Source organism: Pithys albifrons, chromosome Z (genome assembly GCF_047495875.1).
Source record: "Pithys albifrons albifrons isolate INPA30051 chromosome Z, PitAlb_v1, whole genome shotgun sequence".
NCBI lineage: Eukaryota > Metazoa > Chordata > Aves > Passeriformes > Thamnophilidae > Pithys > Pithys albifrons.
The window spans coordinates 46,008,007-46,027,512 of NC_092497.1; the positions used below are offsets into that span (position 1 = coordinate 46,008,007).

Below are 19,506 nucleotides of genomic sequence, written 5' to 3' on the forward strand. Positions count from 1 at the left end.
ATATATACATATAGTTGGTTTCAGCATAAACCTGGTTTAGAGGGTTTTTTCCTCTCCCTTTTCTTTTTCCCTTAGCTGGTTGGGGGGAGGAGGAACCCTTTCCCTCTGTCTTGGACACTTGGCGTTTTGCCAGCTCAACCCAAGACAGCATTGAAAATCTACAGCTGTCATTCAGCAGAAGAACATTTTGCTATGTTTGGACAGCCACACAATCTGCATAGGATTAGTTCTGCCACACCACTGACTGGCTCCTGGAAAAAAAGCTCTTCTATTTCTAGAAACTTAATTTGCAAAATAAGTAGTTTAGCATTAAAGATTTAAATTACATTATTTTTATTTCTATCTTTCTAATGACTATATGTTTTAAGGTCTAATTATCTGTAAAATGTTTTGATGTCAAAATCAAGAAATCAGTAAAAAGCCATATTTTATTTGGTGTATACTGGCTTCTTCGGAAGCTCTCTGCTGTGCGCTGATGTTGTAACAGGTCTGGTTTCCATGGTATTAAGCAGACCTAAGATTTGGTGATATCATCAAGAGTTACAGCATCGTTCCAATACTGTTTTCTCTTTCATCAGGGAAATGTATAAAATCTTTCCTCATGGCACCTTTTTTTCCTCTACCACACTGTGGCTTTGCAGCTGAGTGCTGTAGGTCACATATGCTCTCCCATGACCACCAAACCTTAGGTATCTTGAAAACAGTTCAATCAGAGTACATAAATATATTGGCCAAGTCCATCATGCAGTACTATTGCTCTCAATTTACCAGAGGAGGGTAGTAATTCTTAAATTAATAAATACCCCTATTTTTGCTGAAATGTTTACAGGTCGCAATAGCATCTGTTAATAACAGGGTTCTGTCAACTGAAAAGAATAAAATAATCATTAATCAAATCAAAAAGATTTCATCACTTGTAAATCACTGACAAGTGCTATTCAGCTTCAGAAAGTTCCTTTATTCACATTTAACCCAATAGGACATTTAAACCAAGCATTTTGTAAGAAAAGGCTAGAATGTAATTAAATACTTCTCTTTCTTTTTGAAATTACTCTTCTTCCCAAAGAATGAGATTATGAATATGATGACAAGATATTCCATTTCATGGCTTCAGATAAAATATTGATGCATATCACATTTCACCTCCTACCTGTAAATACAACATCTATTTGGAAACTACAAAGTTGGCCTCCAATCCATCTTCGGTAGTACAGAGGAGAGAGCAGATCATTGGTGCAGGTTTTTGGTGCAATTTCTTTACCTCCTGTACCTCCCAGACCATTCCCTCTCTCCAGCCTCACCAATGCTAAATCATGAGCATTTCAGAGCAAGCATTTGATATTTGTATACTTCCACTGAACATAGACCAGCTCAGTCATACCCAAAATCTACCACATTTTAATGTTCTCTTCTGAAATGTTTCCAGCATTGTTTGTCCAGATGAGAGAAGATTCCTTTATTAGTGTTTGTTCAAAGAAACATGCAATTTCAGATGAGAAAGACATCCACTGAAAATTAACAGTGGCAAAATATTGCTATATGATTTGGTGATCAGAAAGACTAAAAAGGAAACACTGAGTATTCACAGAACAAGTGTATTTTATTTCAGTTTGGAATGTTCTCTAATCCTGATTAACTATGACATGAGGTAGGAAGGGAAACTGTAACCCACTTTTCTATGATGTTCTGGAATGACGTTAAACATTACAAAGGTAAATTACATTCCTGCCCTTCCTTTAAAACTGTTCTGCCATAACTGGTGAAACTTTGAAGATACAATTTTCTGTCAAATAAGGTTATTTCTGGCTTACATAATATTTGCACGGAAAAATGAACTGTACCTTTAAAGTATGGAAACTAAAGAGGAGAAGTATCAGGAAAATTATTTCCTTAGGGCAAAACACCTTTCAGATGGAGAAATTAAATAAAAATTTCATCCCTGCCTGTGCGTTGTCTCCTGTTAAAGCAGTGTTTAAGCTCATAGCAAAGTGAGGGAATTTATTTTGCTTCTTATTTATTCACTTGGCAGAACAGGATCAAATTTGCTCATACAAGTGCAGCATTACCACACTACAGCACAGCTCCATAGGGCCCCATCCTACAACCCAAGCAACAGGCTTATGCACCCCAGTACAGACTCAGGAATTACAGTGAGAGTTTGAAAGGGCTGAATCGGACACACTGAAAGATCCTCTGAGTAACTGGGACGTGGTTGTCATTCTTCTACAGCTTGTATGAAATTTTCACCTGTCAATGGAAATGGGAAAATATTTTTCAGAACAGGGAATAATCTGATTGAAAATCCATAGAACAACAAACAAACAAACAAAAAAACTAGTAACTGAGAAAGCTAAGGTCAGGTGCAATAGCTGAAACCACTTCTTTACTTTTCTTCAATAGGCCAGATTTCAGTTTTGAAAATGTTTCAACTGTAAGAAAAGCATATTTAGAGAAAACAAAACCAAAAACAAATCTGACCTGCATTTGCATGAATTCTTAAATATTGTGCAAAGAATTATCTGACAACAGCAGTGCTCAAAAGCAAAACAGCTGATGTGGACTAGTTACAGAGGCTGAACTCCATCAGTTTTCTCACAGTGTACTTGAATCACTTTACATAGTGTAGCATGGAACTTTAGGTAGAGTTCATATGTAAAACATCACCTGTCATTGTGATAACCAATGATTTGAATGGCTTTCTACAGCACTCAAGCACTCCAAAAATTAAGGAAAGCTTGGTCATCCCCTAGGAGACTTCAGATCTCTGCATAAATGCTGGTAACAGCAAAGTATTTGCCTAGGCTTCTCAACTGCAGTCTTAAAAACAGCATCAGGGGATGAGGGGATGACATTTCTCCTGCCTTCATTGTTAATTTGTATTTCTTTAACATTAACACTATTCCCTATGTCTTGCATTGCCTGTTTAAAATACCAGACACTTGATGCATATCTGTTTGAGCCAATATAAAACCAGCTACCAAGTTAGAGTTCCTGACTCAATTTGCAAATACCAGTCTTGCTATATGAGCTCTCTGTCATCCTCCCCATAGATCATGATCTTTTGTTCCCCACTACAATCTCATCATAATTAGCTTTTGATAAATCAAATGCCAGCCTTAACAAAATGTAACATAATGCTTTAGTTAGCAATTATATAGATTAAGGAAAAGAATTATGTAGATTAAAGAAAAGAAATGGCAAAAATTCTGGCAATTTAGACCACTTTAAAGGTCTGCTATCCACGGAAGTAAAATACAATTAAAGGTACAAATCTTTGACAAAGTATTCCATCTATATTCTATATTATATATATGTGTGTATATGCATGTATATATGTGTATATACACACACATATATGTTTGTGTATACACACACACACACATATATATATATGTTTCCTGAAACACTTCCTTTCCATTCAAGGATATATTATCATTATATTATCATTGGGCAATCACTGTATGTTGAAATGACAATGTAATTTTCTTGGAGGTCATCTAGAACATGAAATGTCCTTGGATTTTTCATTGGGACATTGTGTGATGTTTTCTGTACATATTTATCCTATTCTGAAACTCTGGGAAATTATCCATCCCAAGGACCGTGACAAGTGGCATAAAAGAAAGAAATCATAATGCATCCCTGGGCCCACATAATCTGGTGGTGCACAGAGTACGTGATGTAACTGAGCATTGGAGGCACATTGCCTCAAAGTCAGTCTGCTGACTAGGCTGAGTGAGGGAAAATCTGTAACTGCTACCTGTGGGATGCCCAGAATAACCTACTGTGAATAAAAGTCAAAATAGCCTCCCAGCTGCATATAAAACACAGAGACTGCTTTTCAAAGACAGCATTTGACCCAAATCGTGCTAGAGCCATTTTCACAAATGTCAGCTGTCAGGAAGCTGTCAGCTGTCAGGAAACCATCAGCTGAAAATCCCAGAGCTAAGCCATCATGCCCTGGCCCATTTGGGGGAGAACTCTGAGTCCTTAGCACAGGCCTGACCCCATGTCCAACAGCCATTGCCATGCTCTTTGCACAGATGCCTTCTGTCCTCAGAAAATGCCCAACATAACAGAGGTGGAAACCTAAAGCGGTTAAACGCCATCACTCACAACAATAATTAATCTCATAATCACCAGCTCAGCTGGCTGTAATTGTCAATATATTGTTTTATGAGCTTCCCTTGGCAGGAAATGAATGATTTCTATCTCGCAAAAATGAAATGCTTCCCCGGGTACAGTACAGGGATTATTTACACAGAGAAGAATAAATCATAATGAAACTGGCAGGAAATAAATAAAAGGGCAATCTGCTGGCTGAATTTCTGGAGCTAAAATTTCAGCTTGAAGCAGGTTTCAGGGATTTTCTATATTACTTTAGTTATTTAACCCTTGCTCCAACTTTAATGGAAACTGAATTCCATTTTGTTCAGTTATGGTGTTAGGCCATTTGTGCCATCAGAATGTAACTGTATAACCAATTCAGAAAGAAATAAAAAAAAGAAAACCAAACAACTCAAATAAATAAATAAATCTGGAAGTTGCTATAATATGGAAAAAAACCAACATCTACTCATTCTGCACTGTCCAAGTTGCCCATTAGCTGAACCCCTCTGCCAGACATGTAGACACAAAGCCAACTATAAAGCTAAATATGTGTCAGGAAACAATATTTATTTGCTGGTGAGTGGTATTCACCTAAAAAAATGAAATTATCTGCTGCAGTGGCATGATGAAACAAGATTCACAATAGTAGAAAAAATAAGATTTGAAGTTGAAACCACCAAGAGAGCTGAATGAGGAATCATCTGCAGAAGTGCAAAAATTTTACCCTTTGCTTTACCTTCTGTTACATCTCACAGATAAAGCAACTGCATCATCACTTTCCATAAAAGCTTTTTATTTTGATACAATGTCCTTTTTAGCAGAGACAGTGAAAATGGAGAACTATATGATTGCGCCCAAACTTGGCATGCCAATCTTCCCTAAGCAACAAAACTGGGATTTGGTGGGTTGGGTTTATTTTACTTTCTCACATGCGAATAGATTTATTCAATATTTTGACAGGAAACCATGAGTGTATTTAAGTCCTCTTTTCCCTCAATTCTCTTGCCTACCAAGCTCATCCCACAACTTTTTTAGTGTTGCAGTAACACACTGATTCCATGTTACCTCAGTGAAATTAGGCAAAAGTTTATTCTGTGATTTTGAGTCACAACAGTCATTCTGCCAGCACAGTGACAGTATACAAACCAAATGCCAAAAAATCTTCAAGGTTTGTCTCATGAAGGGAGCAGCATTCAGAAAGCCTCCTATCAACTCATATGAGTTTATAGACCTGCAGATGGGCAAAGTATCTCTTGGGAATGCAGACTACCTTGGGAAGTTCAGCAGGCTTCTTCCCCTGTACACCTACTCTTGTAGTGTTTCCAAGAGTCCACAAGAGCTTTCCCAAAAGAAAGCAGACTAAAGCAGGAATTCTGTCAGCAAATCTTATACTCAATTTTATTATTTAATCAAAGGTTTACTGCTGGCTAAAAATACAATCAACAGCAAGGCAGAAACAAAAGCTAGAAACCCAAACAGTTTTCTGCCCTTTTAGAGACACTGAAGACTTTGGGTTTCCTTTTGGCTTGCCTCTATGTAAATGTAAAAACTCATCTACAGAAATACACACTCCTAACTTACCACCTTTTCTTGAGGTCCTACCATATGGTCTGAAGGTGAAAAAAGCAGCCTGCACAGTGCTTAATGCATAGCTATTCAGAGATATATGTTTTGGTTTGATGACTGATACAGCATGCCTGCTCTCCCCTATCTTTATAATGAAAGCATTATTTTAAACCATATAGTATGAATTTATCCTCTTGTGTCTTCAGTTCCTCCTTATAGTTTTCCCTTTTTAAATTTAATAAATTTCTTCCTTTTCCCCCCCCTTACTGCTAAGAACTTCAACAATTCATTTCAGAGCAAATCCCTTCTCACTGCTTTTCTAATACCCATGCGCATTAAAACTTCATCCATCATTGTTTTCAGAGAGTCAGCTTTTTAATCAGATCTGTATGTATACTGGTTTGAGCATGTGGCAGTTTAATTACCCTCTTGAATATGTGAAACATGTCTTTGTCATATCTACTTATATCTGAAGAGAGCCATCCTATAACACTAATTAAAGAGGGATGATGACAATTTTTCCAGGCTTGAATTATGTCTCATCTGTCTAGTCATCCTCCTGTTCACTCTCTGGATTAATTAAGGGTGGAAAAAGGTTGTTTCTCCAGAGTTTTGACTAATACAGGCTGAAAACTCTGTTTTAATGAAGAAACATACAAAATTCCTTTCTTCTTATCCCAGAGTAAAGCACACAACAAAGCAGAAGAGAGCCCTTCATTTTGCTGCACTCTGATCAGCTAGACATATATTGCATGGCATCATGAGCCTTGTTACTAAAGCTAGCAGCTGGTCTGGAAGGACACACAGCAAGGTCAGCAAGTCACAGCTAGATGCTGACCCCTGATGTCTGGACTCAGAGTTGAAACCAATTTTATGTTAGTGTCATTAAAGGAGTACCAAACAGGTGCAGTGTGAAGGCACAGCAGCTTTTCAGCATTGTCTTTTTTCACTGTGGGAGTATTTTGCCCATAGACATTTTCTTCAGGTATTTGACGCACCTAAATAAAATACAAAACCTATCTGCACAGTTCCTGTTCATTTTCAAGCTAATGTACATTCAAACAGACCTCTAGAAGGCTAAACAATTAATTTTCATGTAAACAGCAATGGGGAAACCTTTCAACACAGGGAATGATGGAAAGCCCTGAGGAGTCAGGACTGCATCATCTGCAAGGAAGGGGCACTCCTCATACTAGATGTTGTCATATTCACACACAGCTCTCAGAGGAGCTACACCAGATGCCATCACACACCAAAAAAAAAAAGAAAAATTATGCAGAAGTGGGGACAGCAAGGGCTGGGCTTCCTTGGCCCTCATTACATGGGTGGACTGAGAAAGAGTATCATCTCGATCCACTCCCACTTTAAAAGCTTTTCCACTGCTTGTGCAATGGTCCCCCAGGCTTTTTCTTCTACTGTTTTTTGAGGTTTGGGGGTTTTCTTGATTGTTGTTTTTTTGGGGCTGTGGTGTTTGTTGATATTTTTTGCTGTTGTTGGGGGGGGGGTTTTTTGTTTGTTTGGTTTGATTTTGGGGTGAAGCTGTGTCTTTCATTTTGGGGTTTTTTTTCCTTCCCTTAGCTAAGAATGCTGACAGTGTCCTTCATTCAGAAGAATGTGCTGCCACTGAAGATTTTATTAGCTCAGAGAGTGACAGTGCTTTTACTATCCTGGTTTTTCCCTGTTTATATAAGGCACTGCAAATATGCTCTATGAAATTAATTTATAGAAATGACTACATAGTATTAATTTAAGGTCATCAATTGCTAAGTCTATTCTGATCTTCTAATTAGGCAATAACAATGGCTGTAAATTTGCATAAAACAAGGCAGTCAAATATTGAAACTTAAAATGTATCTTTAATAGCCAACATATTTCATTGTCATTGTTCATATACACTGTATAAACCTAGTTTTAGTTTCAATATTTCTTCATGCCTACTATATATTCTTCTTTTTATTTTCTTCCCCTCTGGCCTAATACAAAATTAAACAAGGTACTTACAAACACTTCACACTTCACAGATTATTTGCTACATATACTGATCCATTTTCCAAACTACAAGACTAAAAACAAAATACCACTTGCTATATGTAAATTTTTTTTTCTTACAGAATGTTCAAGTTTATAATCTCAGAGCTTTAAAATAAAGTTTTGTGGGGAAGTTAATAAATTCAAACCCAACTAAATTAGAAAGTCAGCCTTTGGCTAGATACTTCAGCAGTTGCTATTGCAAGAGGTTAAAGTAAATGCACTACAATATCAAAATTTTATTGTGTTTTTTTAACCTCGAGTTATTAACAACACTGCGAGACCATAATTACTGAGACACAGAGATAAAAATACTTCTTCTGTTTTCGATTTTTTACTTTACATATTTTTCACTAGTTTATTCACACTATTGCATTGCTCATTGCTCTCACTATTTTCCCCTCAGTTAGAGCCAAACAGTCACTGGTTCTCCCACAACATTATTTAATTTCCTATTTTGTCTTTGTGTGGTCTTGCCATCTTTAACAAACCCTTGCATTGTTTTCCGTGGGGAACAAACTGCCCTGGAAAGAAAATGCACTCTTTTAAGTGAAATATCAGAGGTTATCTCACACAGACATGCCAGTGTACTCCTGCATGAAAATCCTATGCGGAGCTGGGGGAAAACACAGAAAAACAAAACCAAACCATTTTTTTACTTCTGTCAGCAAAGAAATATACTTTAAGTACTTTAAATAACTCTTCTAGCCATGCTAAAATCTGCTACCTTTTCTATATGCATAGTATTTTGTGCCACTTGCACAGTAAGTCCTACCTAGAGTTTGGAGTGCTGTTTTCTCCCACACAGCTCTGCAAGTAATCAGCATAAAGTTGCATAATTAGATTTATTTTAGAATTCTATAGACTCCTAAGGATTTTGCATCTGGCTCATCCAGGAAGCACACATTCTTTAAGACACTAAAAAGTTCTGGCAATAAAGTAATTGAATTTCATCAAGAATCTGATATTTGAGTCCTTAGATAAGTATTTTTTACTAAGTACTGTGAAAAAAAGAAGAAGCCTATTTAATAATGTATCCTATTTCTAACATTTCTTATTACCTCCAACCCAGTTCTACAACAGGAATGATTAAGTAGCAAAAGGGGACCTTTTAAGAGATATAATGAAAATATTTTTTTTCTTTAGTCCAGTATAACCATGAAAAAACAGACTAACAGAATAATATGCAATTTCAGCCTCTGTGTGTGGACAACAGGATCACATTTCCTCATTTCTCCACTACAAAATAAATCTCAATGTAATCATCAAATGTGATGGTTTCATCCTATCTGTCTGCAAAATAGAAAATCTAGTCTTGTAGAAAGGTGTAAAAGTATTTTATTTTCAAAATGCATTAGCATCTTTCCTATAAGTTTGTAATTTTAGTACCCTTTTCTTTCCTGCCCTCCCCACTACCAAGTTGGTTAACTCTTAGTCCTTTTCTTCCTCTTTTGGACACCTTATGAATGATGTTTAAAAGTAAAGTTTACAAGAATTTACCTATAGAACAAATAATTTCTGGAAAGTTATAGGGAAATGTCAGCCGTCATTTTGAAAGAAATAGCAGCACAGTCAATAATGAAAAAGAAATACAGAAAGAAGTGGCTTCAGTTGCAAATTCTGTTTTAACTAGTCCATCATTATAAGAATTTGCATGAATTTAATAACAGCACCAACATCCAATATTCTGAACCTAATGTAATAAATGAAGGGTGATCATATTACCCAGTTTTAAAAATCACTTTACATAATGTAAACACTTACTTGTTCTAATTTAATTTCACTTCACATCATTTAATAAATGAATGCTGATCATTTGACATAATTGAATAAGTAGTTCAGCTCATTCTCTGTACTTCTTAGGTCAAAAGTTAGCCTGCTCTTTGTCATCTTCTGGGATGGTATTGTGAGATTTAAAGTTAGATTTCATTTCTTCCCTCAGCTTCTTTCTTACTCAGTGTGTAATAATTCCACTCTGTAGGAAGGAACACAGTCCTGCAAGCTGAATTTTTCAAGAAATACATAGCATAACACTACAACCGCCAGCTTCATTGTACAGGGAAGGGATGGGGAGAGAGAGAGGGGGAGGGGGAGGAAAAACCATACAAAACAACCACCAAAAAAACTTACCAGACTGTGAAAGCCATAATTTCAATCAGAGACTAAGTGATTTGACAATATCTATCTGAAGAAGGTAGGGATTGGGTCTTTAAGAACTTTCTAGTAAAGCCAAAATATTTCTACTTCATATTTGGGATACAGATTTTAATTTTCAACTGAAAAAACAATAGATTTGCTGAAGAACAACTAATAATTCAGAATCTGAATTATATTCTACTCAGAGTTAAGACATCATTCATACTAAGGGAAAAAGAAAAACAAAAAGACAGACTTCTAGGTAAAAAAGAGAGAGAAGGAAAGACCAGAAGACAGTTGTGGAAAGGCTACAATAATGATTTTTACCTGTCTGCAATAATTTTGCCTTTCTGACTTGTTTTCTAAGGCACACAAAGTGTAATCACCATTTCATTCATGAAACATATGGGTTACATACATATATATACGCACGTGTGTGTGTACATATATATATGTAAACTCTGCAAACGCATAATCACAGAATATATTTCCAGCTTTGCACTGGACATCAGTTTCTCTCCTACAAATCCAAAGAAACACAGTTTTCACAAATGTTGACTGTAAGTCATCTGCTGCCTTCCTATACAACTGCTCATTTTTCAGATTATGAAAAACATCTGGTGATCCTTTCAGAATGAAGCATGCAATGCATGGATTGCAATAGTACCCAATGATTTATGTCTGTTATAACAGAGAAATAGTGCAGTTGCTTAGAAACAGTACCATTTTTATTTCAAAAGAAGTTATTCCTGTCCAAAAGTAACTATTCAGAATCCAAGTGCCAAATGCTAAGGGGGTAATAAACCTATTATTTTGTCTTGTAAATCTCTGCTAACAACCATTTGTAGTTGTGATAGGTCTGTTTCATGCATCCTCATCCTTCTTACCAGGTTTAAGCTTTGCTCTTCTAGACATACATCTAATAGGCAGGGAGAAAAAATAACTACATATTTTTCTTATCATTTTCATAGTTCATTAACAGTAAAGGGAGCATGGCTTTTAGCAGACTGAAGAGTAGATGAGGACATCCACATAAGTAACCCTCTTTAATCACCTTAAAATTATTACTTTTCAGTTAGTGATAAAAATATGTGCATTCTACTTTAGGAGCCTCTGGCTCAGAAACTGTGAAAGAAGTTGGAAGGTATAAGATCTGAGAAGAAAAATATTCCCCTCAATAAAGGCAGATAGCAAAAAGGTACTATATTCACTCCACTCTTACACCTTTCCTGCTTCAACAAACCCTTTCTTCCTGAGCCAGCTGCTGTTACTTCTTTTTTACTGCATCTTTCTAATATCCTAGCAATAAATTTGCATTAAAAAACAGTTATGTGCCAGGGTACCACAAACCACCTATTGTGGTTGTTAACTAGATAGACTTCATTCTTTGCTGCATGGATGCCATGTCAAGCAATACGAAAGAAATGTTTCCATTATATTACTCAAAGACAGAACTATTTTCCCTTATTTATTTTGGAACATGCCCCTTTTTTTCCCTCTATCTATATCAACATATTAATTGTTTGGGTGAGTGGGGGAGCTTTTTGGCAATTCTTTGGGATGTTTATGTTCCTATTGGTTTTTTGTTGGTGGTAGGTTGTTGTTTGGGTTTTTTTAATGAAGCAGCCCTACAGTATGTTTCATGTTTGATTTTCACATAGTTAATAATTAGCACAAAAGAACTGACATACATCCTCTGATTTTTTTATTTTTCCTCAAGAAAAAACAGTATGTGGTAACTTAGGATTTGAAATTTACCATAAGGTACCTGAAAATTTGTAGAAAACTTAGACCAATAATGACTTTGCTGACTGTATTACTTCAAGTGTTAGAGTTGCCCAGTCCAGCAGTGCCTATGACCCAAGCACTTTCCTTGTTTTCAGTCTGGTAAAACCTAACATGCTGTGCGTGTAGGCCCCAGAGATTCCCTACATACACTTATTAAAGGACAAAGCTGTGGGAGTTCCCATTCTCAGGTCAATAGTGAGGCTTGGTGTGGTTCCCAAACAGACACGTATGTACAAGTTCAACTTTACTGGCCGACACAGGTAGAGCAGAGCCTTTACCAGCACTTCTCTGAATACCACTGGCACTTACATAAACAAGCATGCGAGCAGGTATATGCTAACTTAGTCCCTTCCAGCATATGCAGACTGGAGTGAGACTGACAGAAAATGGATAAGAAGAGGATGTAGTAAGTAGGGAAGACTTAATAAAAAACAGTGTATTGTTCTTGTCTTTCAAGTACATATGTGACCCACTGTGACTTTTCCAGCAACAATAATTGACTCATTCCTTGCTCTGACATGAAATAAATTAATAAATTAATAAATATTAATAAATGGAGAGAAACTTGCTTCTTCTTTAATTTGGGAATTGTTCCTCTGCAACTCCCAAGACTGCTATACCTCCTGCTGCATGTCATCTTATTAAGTTGCTTTGTTGGTGTCAAACCTATTTAGATTGTACCCCCATGACACTTCAAAAACTGACATATATTTCCATTGAAGAGTAAGTTGGTTTTTAAAAAACAAGTATTTGAAGGAGGAAAAGAAAAAAATTGTATTAAATTTTATCCAAAAGGATTCTTACAGAAAAACCAAAGCATTACATACAAGTTTGAAGGTAGAGAAATCCAAGATTCTACTACAGAAAACATTCCATCCAAAAGTTCAGGTCATGACCTTGCAAGAAATTGCCCTGAGCAAGGTATGCTTTTTCTTACTGCTTTCCTCACACTTACATACAGTAGTTTCATGTGTGCACCTGATAAAGACCCATCTCCAGCAATGAAGTTTTGCAAATACAGGACACTTCTTGAAAAAGAACTGTGGGACAACTGATCTAATATATGTCATTAAAGAAAAAAAAATCCAGCAGTGATCAATTAATTTGATTTGCTTGCAAACTTCTCTTTTTTTTAATTTGTCTTTCAGAGCAACTGCAAAGCAGTACAAAACCAAGAAAATACACAGCAAGTTGAGCAAAGCAGCCAGTGCCTACAGTTTTATGAGAAGGTATACGAGTCCAGAACCATGAAGTCATGGAATGGCTGATGTCCCATGAAGATGCCATTGCTGACACCAGCCAACATCTCCAAGATGCTCAGCACAGTACAACACCAAAACACATACAGCATGACAAAACCCAACTGATCTTCCAGCTTCTTTAGACAGCCATCCTGAAAAAGCTGCTCCAGGTGGCGTAAGTGTCCCCTGCAGTGAGAATATTTCTCCTTACAGCAGCTTACAGGTACACAAAGTGGAAGATGCCAAGAAGTAGTTGTTGCCTTTAGCCAGTTGTGTAGTTGTGGACCCCACAACACTGCATCTTTCACTGCATCACATCCACAGCCCTGCTTCCAAGATACTGGGAGCATGACCCATTATACTGATAGATGAGGTATCCCATAGCACTTTCCAGCTGAGAAGTCATCACAATAGAGTAAACATAGACCAGAACTGCTGAAGATACTTCTAGGCAAAGAAGGAGCAGCAGCAAATACATGAGAGTCCCTTGCTGACAGCAGGAGCTCTGAATAGAAATAGAATCAGCCAAAACTCCAGCTGGCATCAAGATAAGTGCAGCTGCAATAGCCAGCCAATCAGGGAGATATAAGTAAGACTCCTGAAATAAATAGCTGTAGTTCTTGAACATCAGAATCACCAAAACCCAAAATCACCTACGACCTGAGCTGCAACAGTGCCTAAGAAGACAAAACGTAGAAACCTCAGCAGAGGCTGAGCAGGGGATCTGAGCCAGGCATCCTCATAGCACCACAGAGATAGTGGCAGCAGCATCACCACAGCCCTAATACTGCTTATTCCTACAAGTCCTAACTGTCACCACCACCCTTTAAGAGCCTTTTACCTCACTTATTCAGCTGCAGCAGATAACATTTCCACCCAAAAACACCTTTCAAGGGAGCAACACTGATGAGACTCCTCCTACACAAAGACTATGCCTTGCACCAGCTTAATCACATGCTGCTGCTGCAGCTCATTCAGTGTAGCCTGCAGAAACCAGGAGAGCATGTGCCCAGCTTTCTGTGGAGAGGTCCCTAATACTTGTCATTGGAGGTTTTTGCATTTTAAGGAGGGAGGACAGCTGGAAAAAGACTGTACCCGTTTCATGAGTGGAAGAGCTAAATGTAGATAAGTAGTCAGGGTAGGAGCCAGTAGTGCTAGTTCAGATCACTTAGACCACTCAGTTCTACAGCATTAGACAAGATGGCAACAAACTCACAAGTCAGAGCCATCAACAAATGAATAGTTTAACCAGAGTTATTCAGTCAGAAATTTCCACAGGAGACATGCACCTAGGCTCATTATCCTCCCAATATCTTTATTATTCATTCATTCATTCATTCATTCATTCATTCATTCATTCATTCATTCATTCATTCATTCACATTTGTATCACTCAGTTTGCATTACCAGTGATTTGACTGACTGCTGTAATGACTGAATACAAGCAACAAATGCTCTTTACACACTTTTCGTTGTATGTAAAGAAACTGAATTGCATACCAGTTAAATCACTACACAACAATCCTTATCAGCATTATCAGAAAAGCATTAATACTCAAATTTGTAATATACATGAACCAAGAAGAATGGGAAACCTGCATAGATCTTGCCACAGGGGTCAGGAAGGAAGATCCCAAGTCCAAAACTAATTCCCTAATCATCCTTATGAAGTCCTTTAACATCTCTTCTGCTTCTTGAGATAAAGAGCAGGACTAATACAACAGACATACCTAAGGGAGAATGCAGAGATGATCCTTATTTTCAGAAACATGAGCACCTGCAAACCTGGCAGAAAATCAGAATAAATTGATGCTCACAGCCCTGAAACCCTATAGAAATCTCAGCAAGGCTGATAATCCAACATCTGTCAGACATTTTACAAGATCCTGTTGCTATTATACACACTATGCATATACAGATGTTGGGCGGATCCCATCAAAATCTCTTTCTAAGTACTGTACAAACAAGTTATTAAGGCTAATTACTTTGGAATGAGAAAAATTGTTTTTATTATTTTTAATCTTTTCATTAACAATAATCAGAATGCAGTGATTAACTTGTTAAATCTTAAGCAAATGCTTCTTTGAAAGCTGCTCTAGGATGTATGTCTTCCTGCAACTGTTCTCTGAATACTGTGTCTGCTCTCTCTCCTGCTCAGCCTGCTGCTACTCCCAGCCTTGCTGCTGTGTTGGTTTTGCTGCCATTTGCTTCTTCTGTTAAATGCTTTTTTCTCTGATTTCTGTCTTCTTCATCAGAGAAAGGGAGAAGGGGAGGAGGAGAGGCACCAAATTTCCCCTCACATCTGTACGTACAGGCAAGCTCCTCCAATTTATGTCTCCACAATGCAGAAAAAAATCATCACAAAAGGGTGAGGAAATGTATTGGAAACATACCAGACAATATTGTGAGGCATAGCAACTACCTTTTTTCATCTTGCAAGATCTGGAAAAAAAAAGGCACATGAACCTGCCTCCTTTCCTTTCTGCCTTCCCCCATGTTCATAAAGCTAAATGAAATACTAAAAAATTACTTATGTCATGATTTACTTTTAGCTTATTCTACATCTCTGTTCATAGCAGAACAAGTGGACCAGGGGTCCAGGTGCTCACCAGTTCACCAACACTAAACACTGACTGGGAGCCAGTCCCCAGCTCAACTCTCAGTGTCCACTTCCCACTGGGAGAATAGAGCACACTCAGCACCATGGAAAAGGAAACTGCGGCAGAGGAGATTAATATCAGCAGTTATTTAAAACCCCTCACCTATATTGTGCCACACAGTGCATAGACACTCAGAAAAAGAAAGCTTCCACTCAAGACAGAGGACAAGAAAAATGGAATTGATCCCTGAAGTACCCAAAAAACCTAACTGGCACCCTCAATAGCACTGTGTTAAGTAGTTTTACCTGTGTGTGTGGACAAAAACTTGAGAAAAGCAATGAGTTGAGCTATCCACCAAGAGACTGTAATGTGAGAAAGAGATTATAGGTATGACAGACTGGGAATGCTCATCTGTTTTCTTGAACAGCACAGCATGATAAACCCTATCCCTGTTTTCTCTGAAGTTGTTTCTGCTTATGAATTGATGAGTATTGAAATTCACATATGGGTGTAACAGATAATACATCATAGATAAACTATTTTCTGGAATGTTGCTGAAAGTATAATACTTCAAGTTAATAAAATGTCAACTGTGGGTTTTTTTTCATTCAGCTCTAGAAAGCTGTATCTGACATTGAACAGCTAACATGCCGGGAGGTCAAAGAGGTTCATTCCATATGGGTCCAGGAGTGGGACCGAAGAGCCACCAAGTAAGTCAATGTTGTGTTTGTGCAAATGCAACATAAGGGAATGACTGAATTCATCTTGAATGGCACAGGCTGTCATATGGATTGATTAGGGAGCACATCTGAACTGTAAAGGGCAACAATTCAAACCAACATGGCCAGCTAATCTGTTCCGACGTGTGTACAAGATGAAACCATGGCCATGACATCAGGATACAGTTACACAAGTCCATCTTAGAATTATAGAATGATAGAATCATGTAAGTTTCATACAGATCTCATATAAAAAGAGACAAGACCTCAAAGCTAGACCCTTAGGCACTGTTATTGTCAAATGATACAGACACACTCTAAAGCTGCCTCAGAAAAACAGCTGGCATTTCCCCTGTAACCTATGCATACATGAAGCTTCTGTAGTTGGACCTTGCAGCACTCTGAAAGAAGTTTGTATTAAGAGTTATGAACATTTTTAAAGGTCTTTTTAGATTAAAGCACACTTATAGCATAGGATAATACTTTAAAATCCTTCTGGAACACAGAAGTTTTTGTCAGCTTCATCTACTCCACTTTTACATTAAGCTTCCCCACCACTACCCATCTTCCTGATACCTTCACTAGGTGGAAGCTGGTGTATGACCCAGTTGGGCAAACAAATCTAGAAAAAGTATAAATGAGTATCATTGGTATCACTCCTCCCTTTACTGGTCCCAACCCTGTTTGCTGGTCTAGAAAGTATGTCTTTCCGAAGCTGAAAAGATTTCACATACAGTTTTTAAAGTTTCCAAGAATAGCCTTGGCTGCATGTAAAGTGGCAACAAATAAGTAGTAATATTGGGAGGGGGATAAGAAACCAAAACCAAACTTTGATTCTTCTCAATAAGATTATTCAAGCTATGATAGGTACTCAAGATACCACAGAGCAGAAGGACAGGGTATCAATGAGGGAGATATTTTTAAAAATCTGAAATTTTCTAAGTATATTGGTTCTTTGAGAATAAAACCCATTGATTTATGAGATAGATAATATTACAAGATTGCTCAGACAGCACAAATGCAGGAAGATGAACAAACCTGGATGGGCCTGGAACCTACAGTTGCAGCCACTCACAACTAGTTGCCATAGAAACCAAAATAAGATCTTAGTTTGCATGAGACTAATACCTCCTTTGGAAAGGTTGAAGCAAATGGAGGACATATGATTACCACCTCCTATTCATGGGCTAAATATATTCCTCTCAAGAACTGATTTACCATTATGGGGGTGTTAGCACTCAAGTAAGCCAGATGTTTAACCCTTGCTCCATTTGCCAGACCAAAAGTGCCCTTGTCTGTGTTTGTAGAAGCACATCAAATGTTTCAGGACTTTTATTTAGTTTTGCTTTTAATATTCCAGGTTTTCATTGGTATTGAAAATGCTGAAAATCAGATATCAAAAGTTGGGTGAATTTAACATACAAAATATACAAAAAAAGACAAAAACCTTTTTATTCTTTTCATCTTAAATTTTATTTTTCCCTTCCTATTTTTGTTTCCCAGCCTGGAATTGCTATGAAATATCTTGTAACAGGGATGACTACAGACTATCAAGATAAGAAAAAAAAGAAGGGAAAAACCCCAAACACTTTCTGTATTTCTGTTACTCTGAAATTTGGAAAAGATTTTAAAATACACAGAATGGTAAAAGGAAAAAAAAGGGAATTAAAATGAAAAGGGAATTTCTGTTCTTTTGATAGCCTTTATCTCATTGCAGTATCTCATGTAGTACTTTCAATCAAGTAACTCTTAGAAAGTCTTCACAAACCTACTTCATGGTTACTGAACGTAAACCAACTGTTATGTTTATCATTAATGTTTTGCATAATAGCTAGCTGTAAGATTTAATACTGTAGTTTTTGTTTATCTTTTAGTGTAATGCTAAGTTTAAGTAGTAGAACCTAGACAAAATATTTGAGTTTTGTCTGTTTCTAAAAGGGGGGACTGCTGCCAAAGGGGTTTTTGTTCTGATTTTCACATTTTGTAGATTTTAGGAACACAGTAGTTGTAGATTTTTAGAGGGTTAATATTTCTAACTGTTTAAGTTTAATGCCTTTCTATCACTACCCCTGTCCCAGAACCGGGAGCTCAAATTCCTTTAGTTAATTAATCTTGTTTAGACTCCTTTCCAAGGCAGAGCTGAAGGATATCAGAAGGCCTACAGAATGAAACATAAACATAGGTCAGAGTGACCCAAAAGCCAGAACTGGATGAACTCCAAGGGACCTTTGTGTGCCTGAGGAAGAGGAGCTGATGAAGACAAAGGGTCTTGATGACCCCAGACCCAATTCCAGGGGTTGGACCAGGGCTGGACTGAGAAATGTGTAAAGCAATGATTGGAGGGATCTTATTATAAAAGCCATGGAAACAAGAACTGGAGCACATGCACATCATCATGTATTCCTGTGGGCTGTAGGCCTGTGATATTAAAGGACCTTTACTTTTTATCTTACCCTACACTAACGTGGCTCGGAGTTCTGCTTTGGGGCGGGGTCACTCACGGCATCAGTAACAAAAACAGGTTTGGACAAAAAGTACTTTGTAAAACCTTCAAAAAATTAAGAAAGGGCAAAATACTGTGAAATTCAAGTCATCTTGACTTTAAAAGTATTTTGTGACTTTTTTTTCATTGTTTTCAACCATCACTAGCTACAATATTATTCATGTGAATGCAATGTTCTCTTTTGTGTTTGAAACCATATGCAAGGTTTCTGGGCATTTTCTGAATGTATAAGAATGCTTTTAATACAAAATAGATTTTTAATATGAAATAACCTTTTAATTGTTAAGTCACAAAAATAGCTAACAGATTTCTCTTTAGGGAGGAAGTCAGGAGTGCCTGAATGCATAATATGGAAATTATTAAACACCTGACAAGAAGCTTACATTTGTCAGAAATTTCCATGAGTAAGGTTTCTTCTCTGTTGAGTCTCTTGAGAAAAAGGAATCTTTGTAGAATGTTTTTTCCTCAAGAGCACACTTTCATGCAAAAATCGGCTGGAGACCTGCTGGGTCAGCTTCCTCTACAGTATCACCTGTGAAAATACAGACAGGTCTTGGCAGTGTATAGCTTTCTACTTGTGACTCTTTTGCCCAAAATATGAATGAATCTAGCTGTACAGCCATAAAGCAGCAAATAGTGAATAAAATTTTTGATATATTTGTTTCATATTAGTATTACAAAATCTATATACAGCACCTGGGATAAATCATTCAAATTAACTTTGTGATAAATCTTAAAATAGTCAGCCTTAGCATCCTAAATTACTGAGGTGCTTTGGCAAACATTGCCTTTGGATATTCTGTTCATCAGATGAT

At 37.2% G+C, this 19,506-nt stretch overlaps 1 pseudogene; it reads right to left on the reverse strand.

The window, feature by feature from the left end:
* Positions 1-12,847: 12,847 nt before the first annotated feature.
* On the reverse strand, positions 12,848-13,640 carry LOC139685032 (tetraspanin-3-like; annotated as a pseudogene).
* Positions 13,641-19,506: the final 5,866 nt, after the last annotated feature.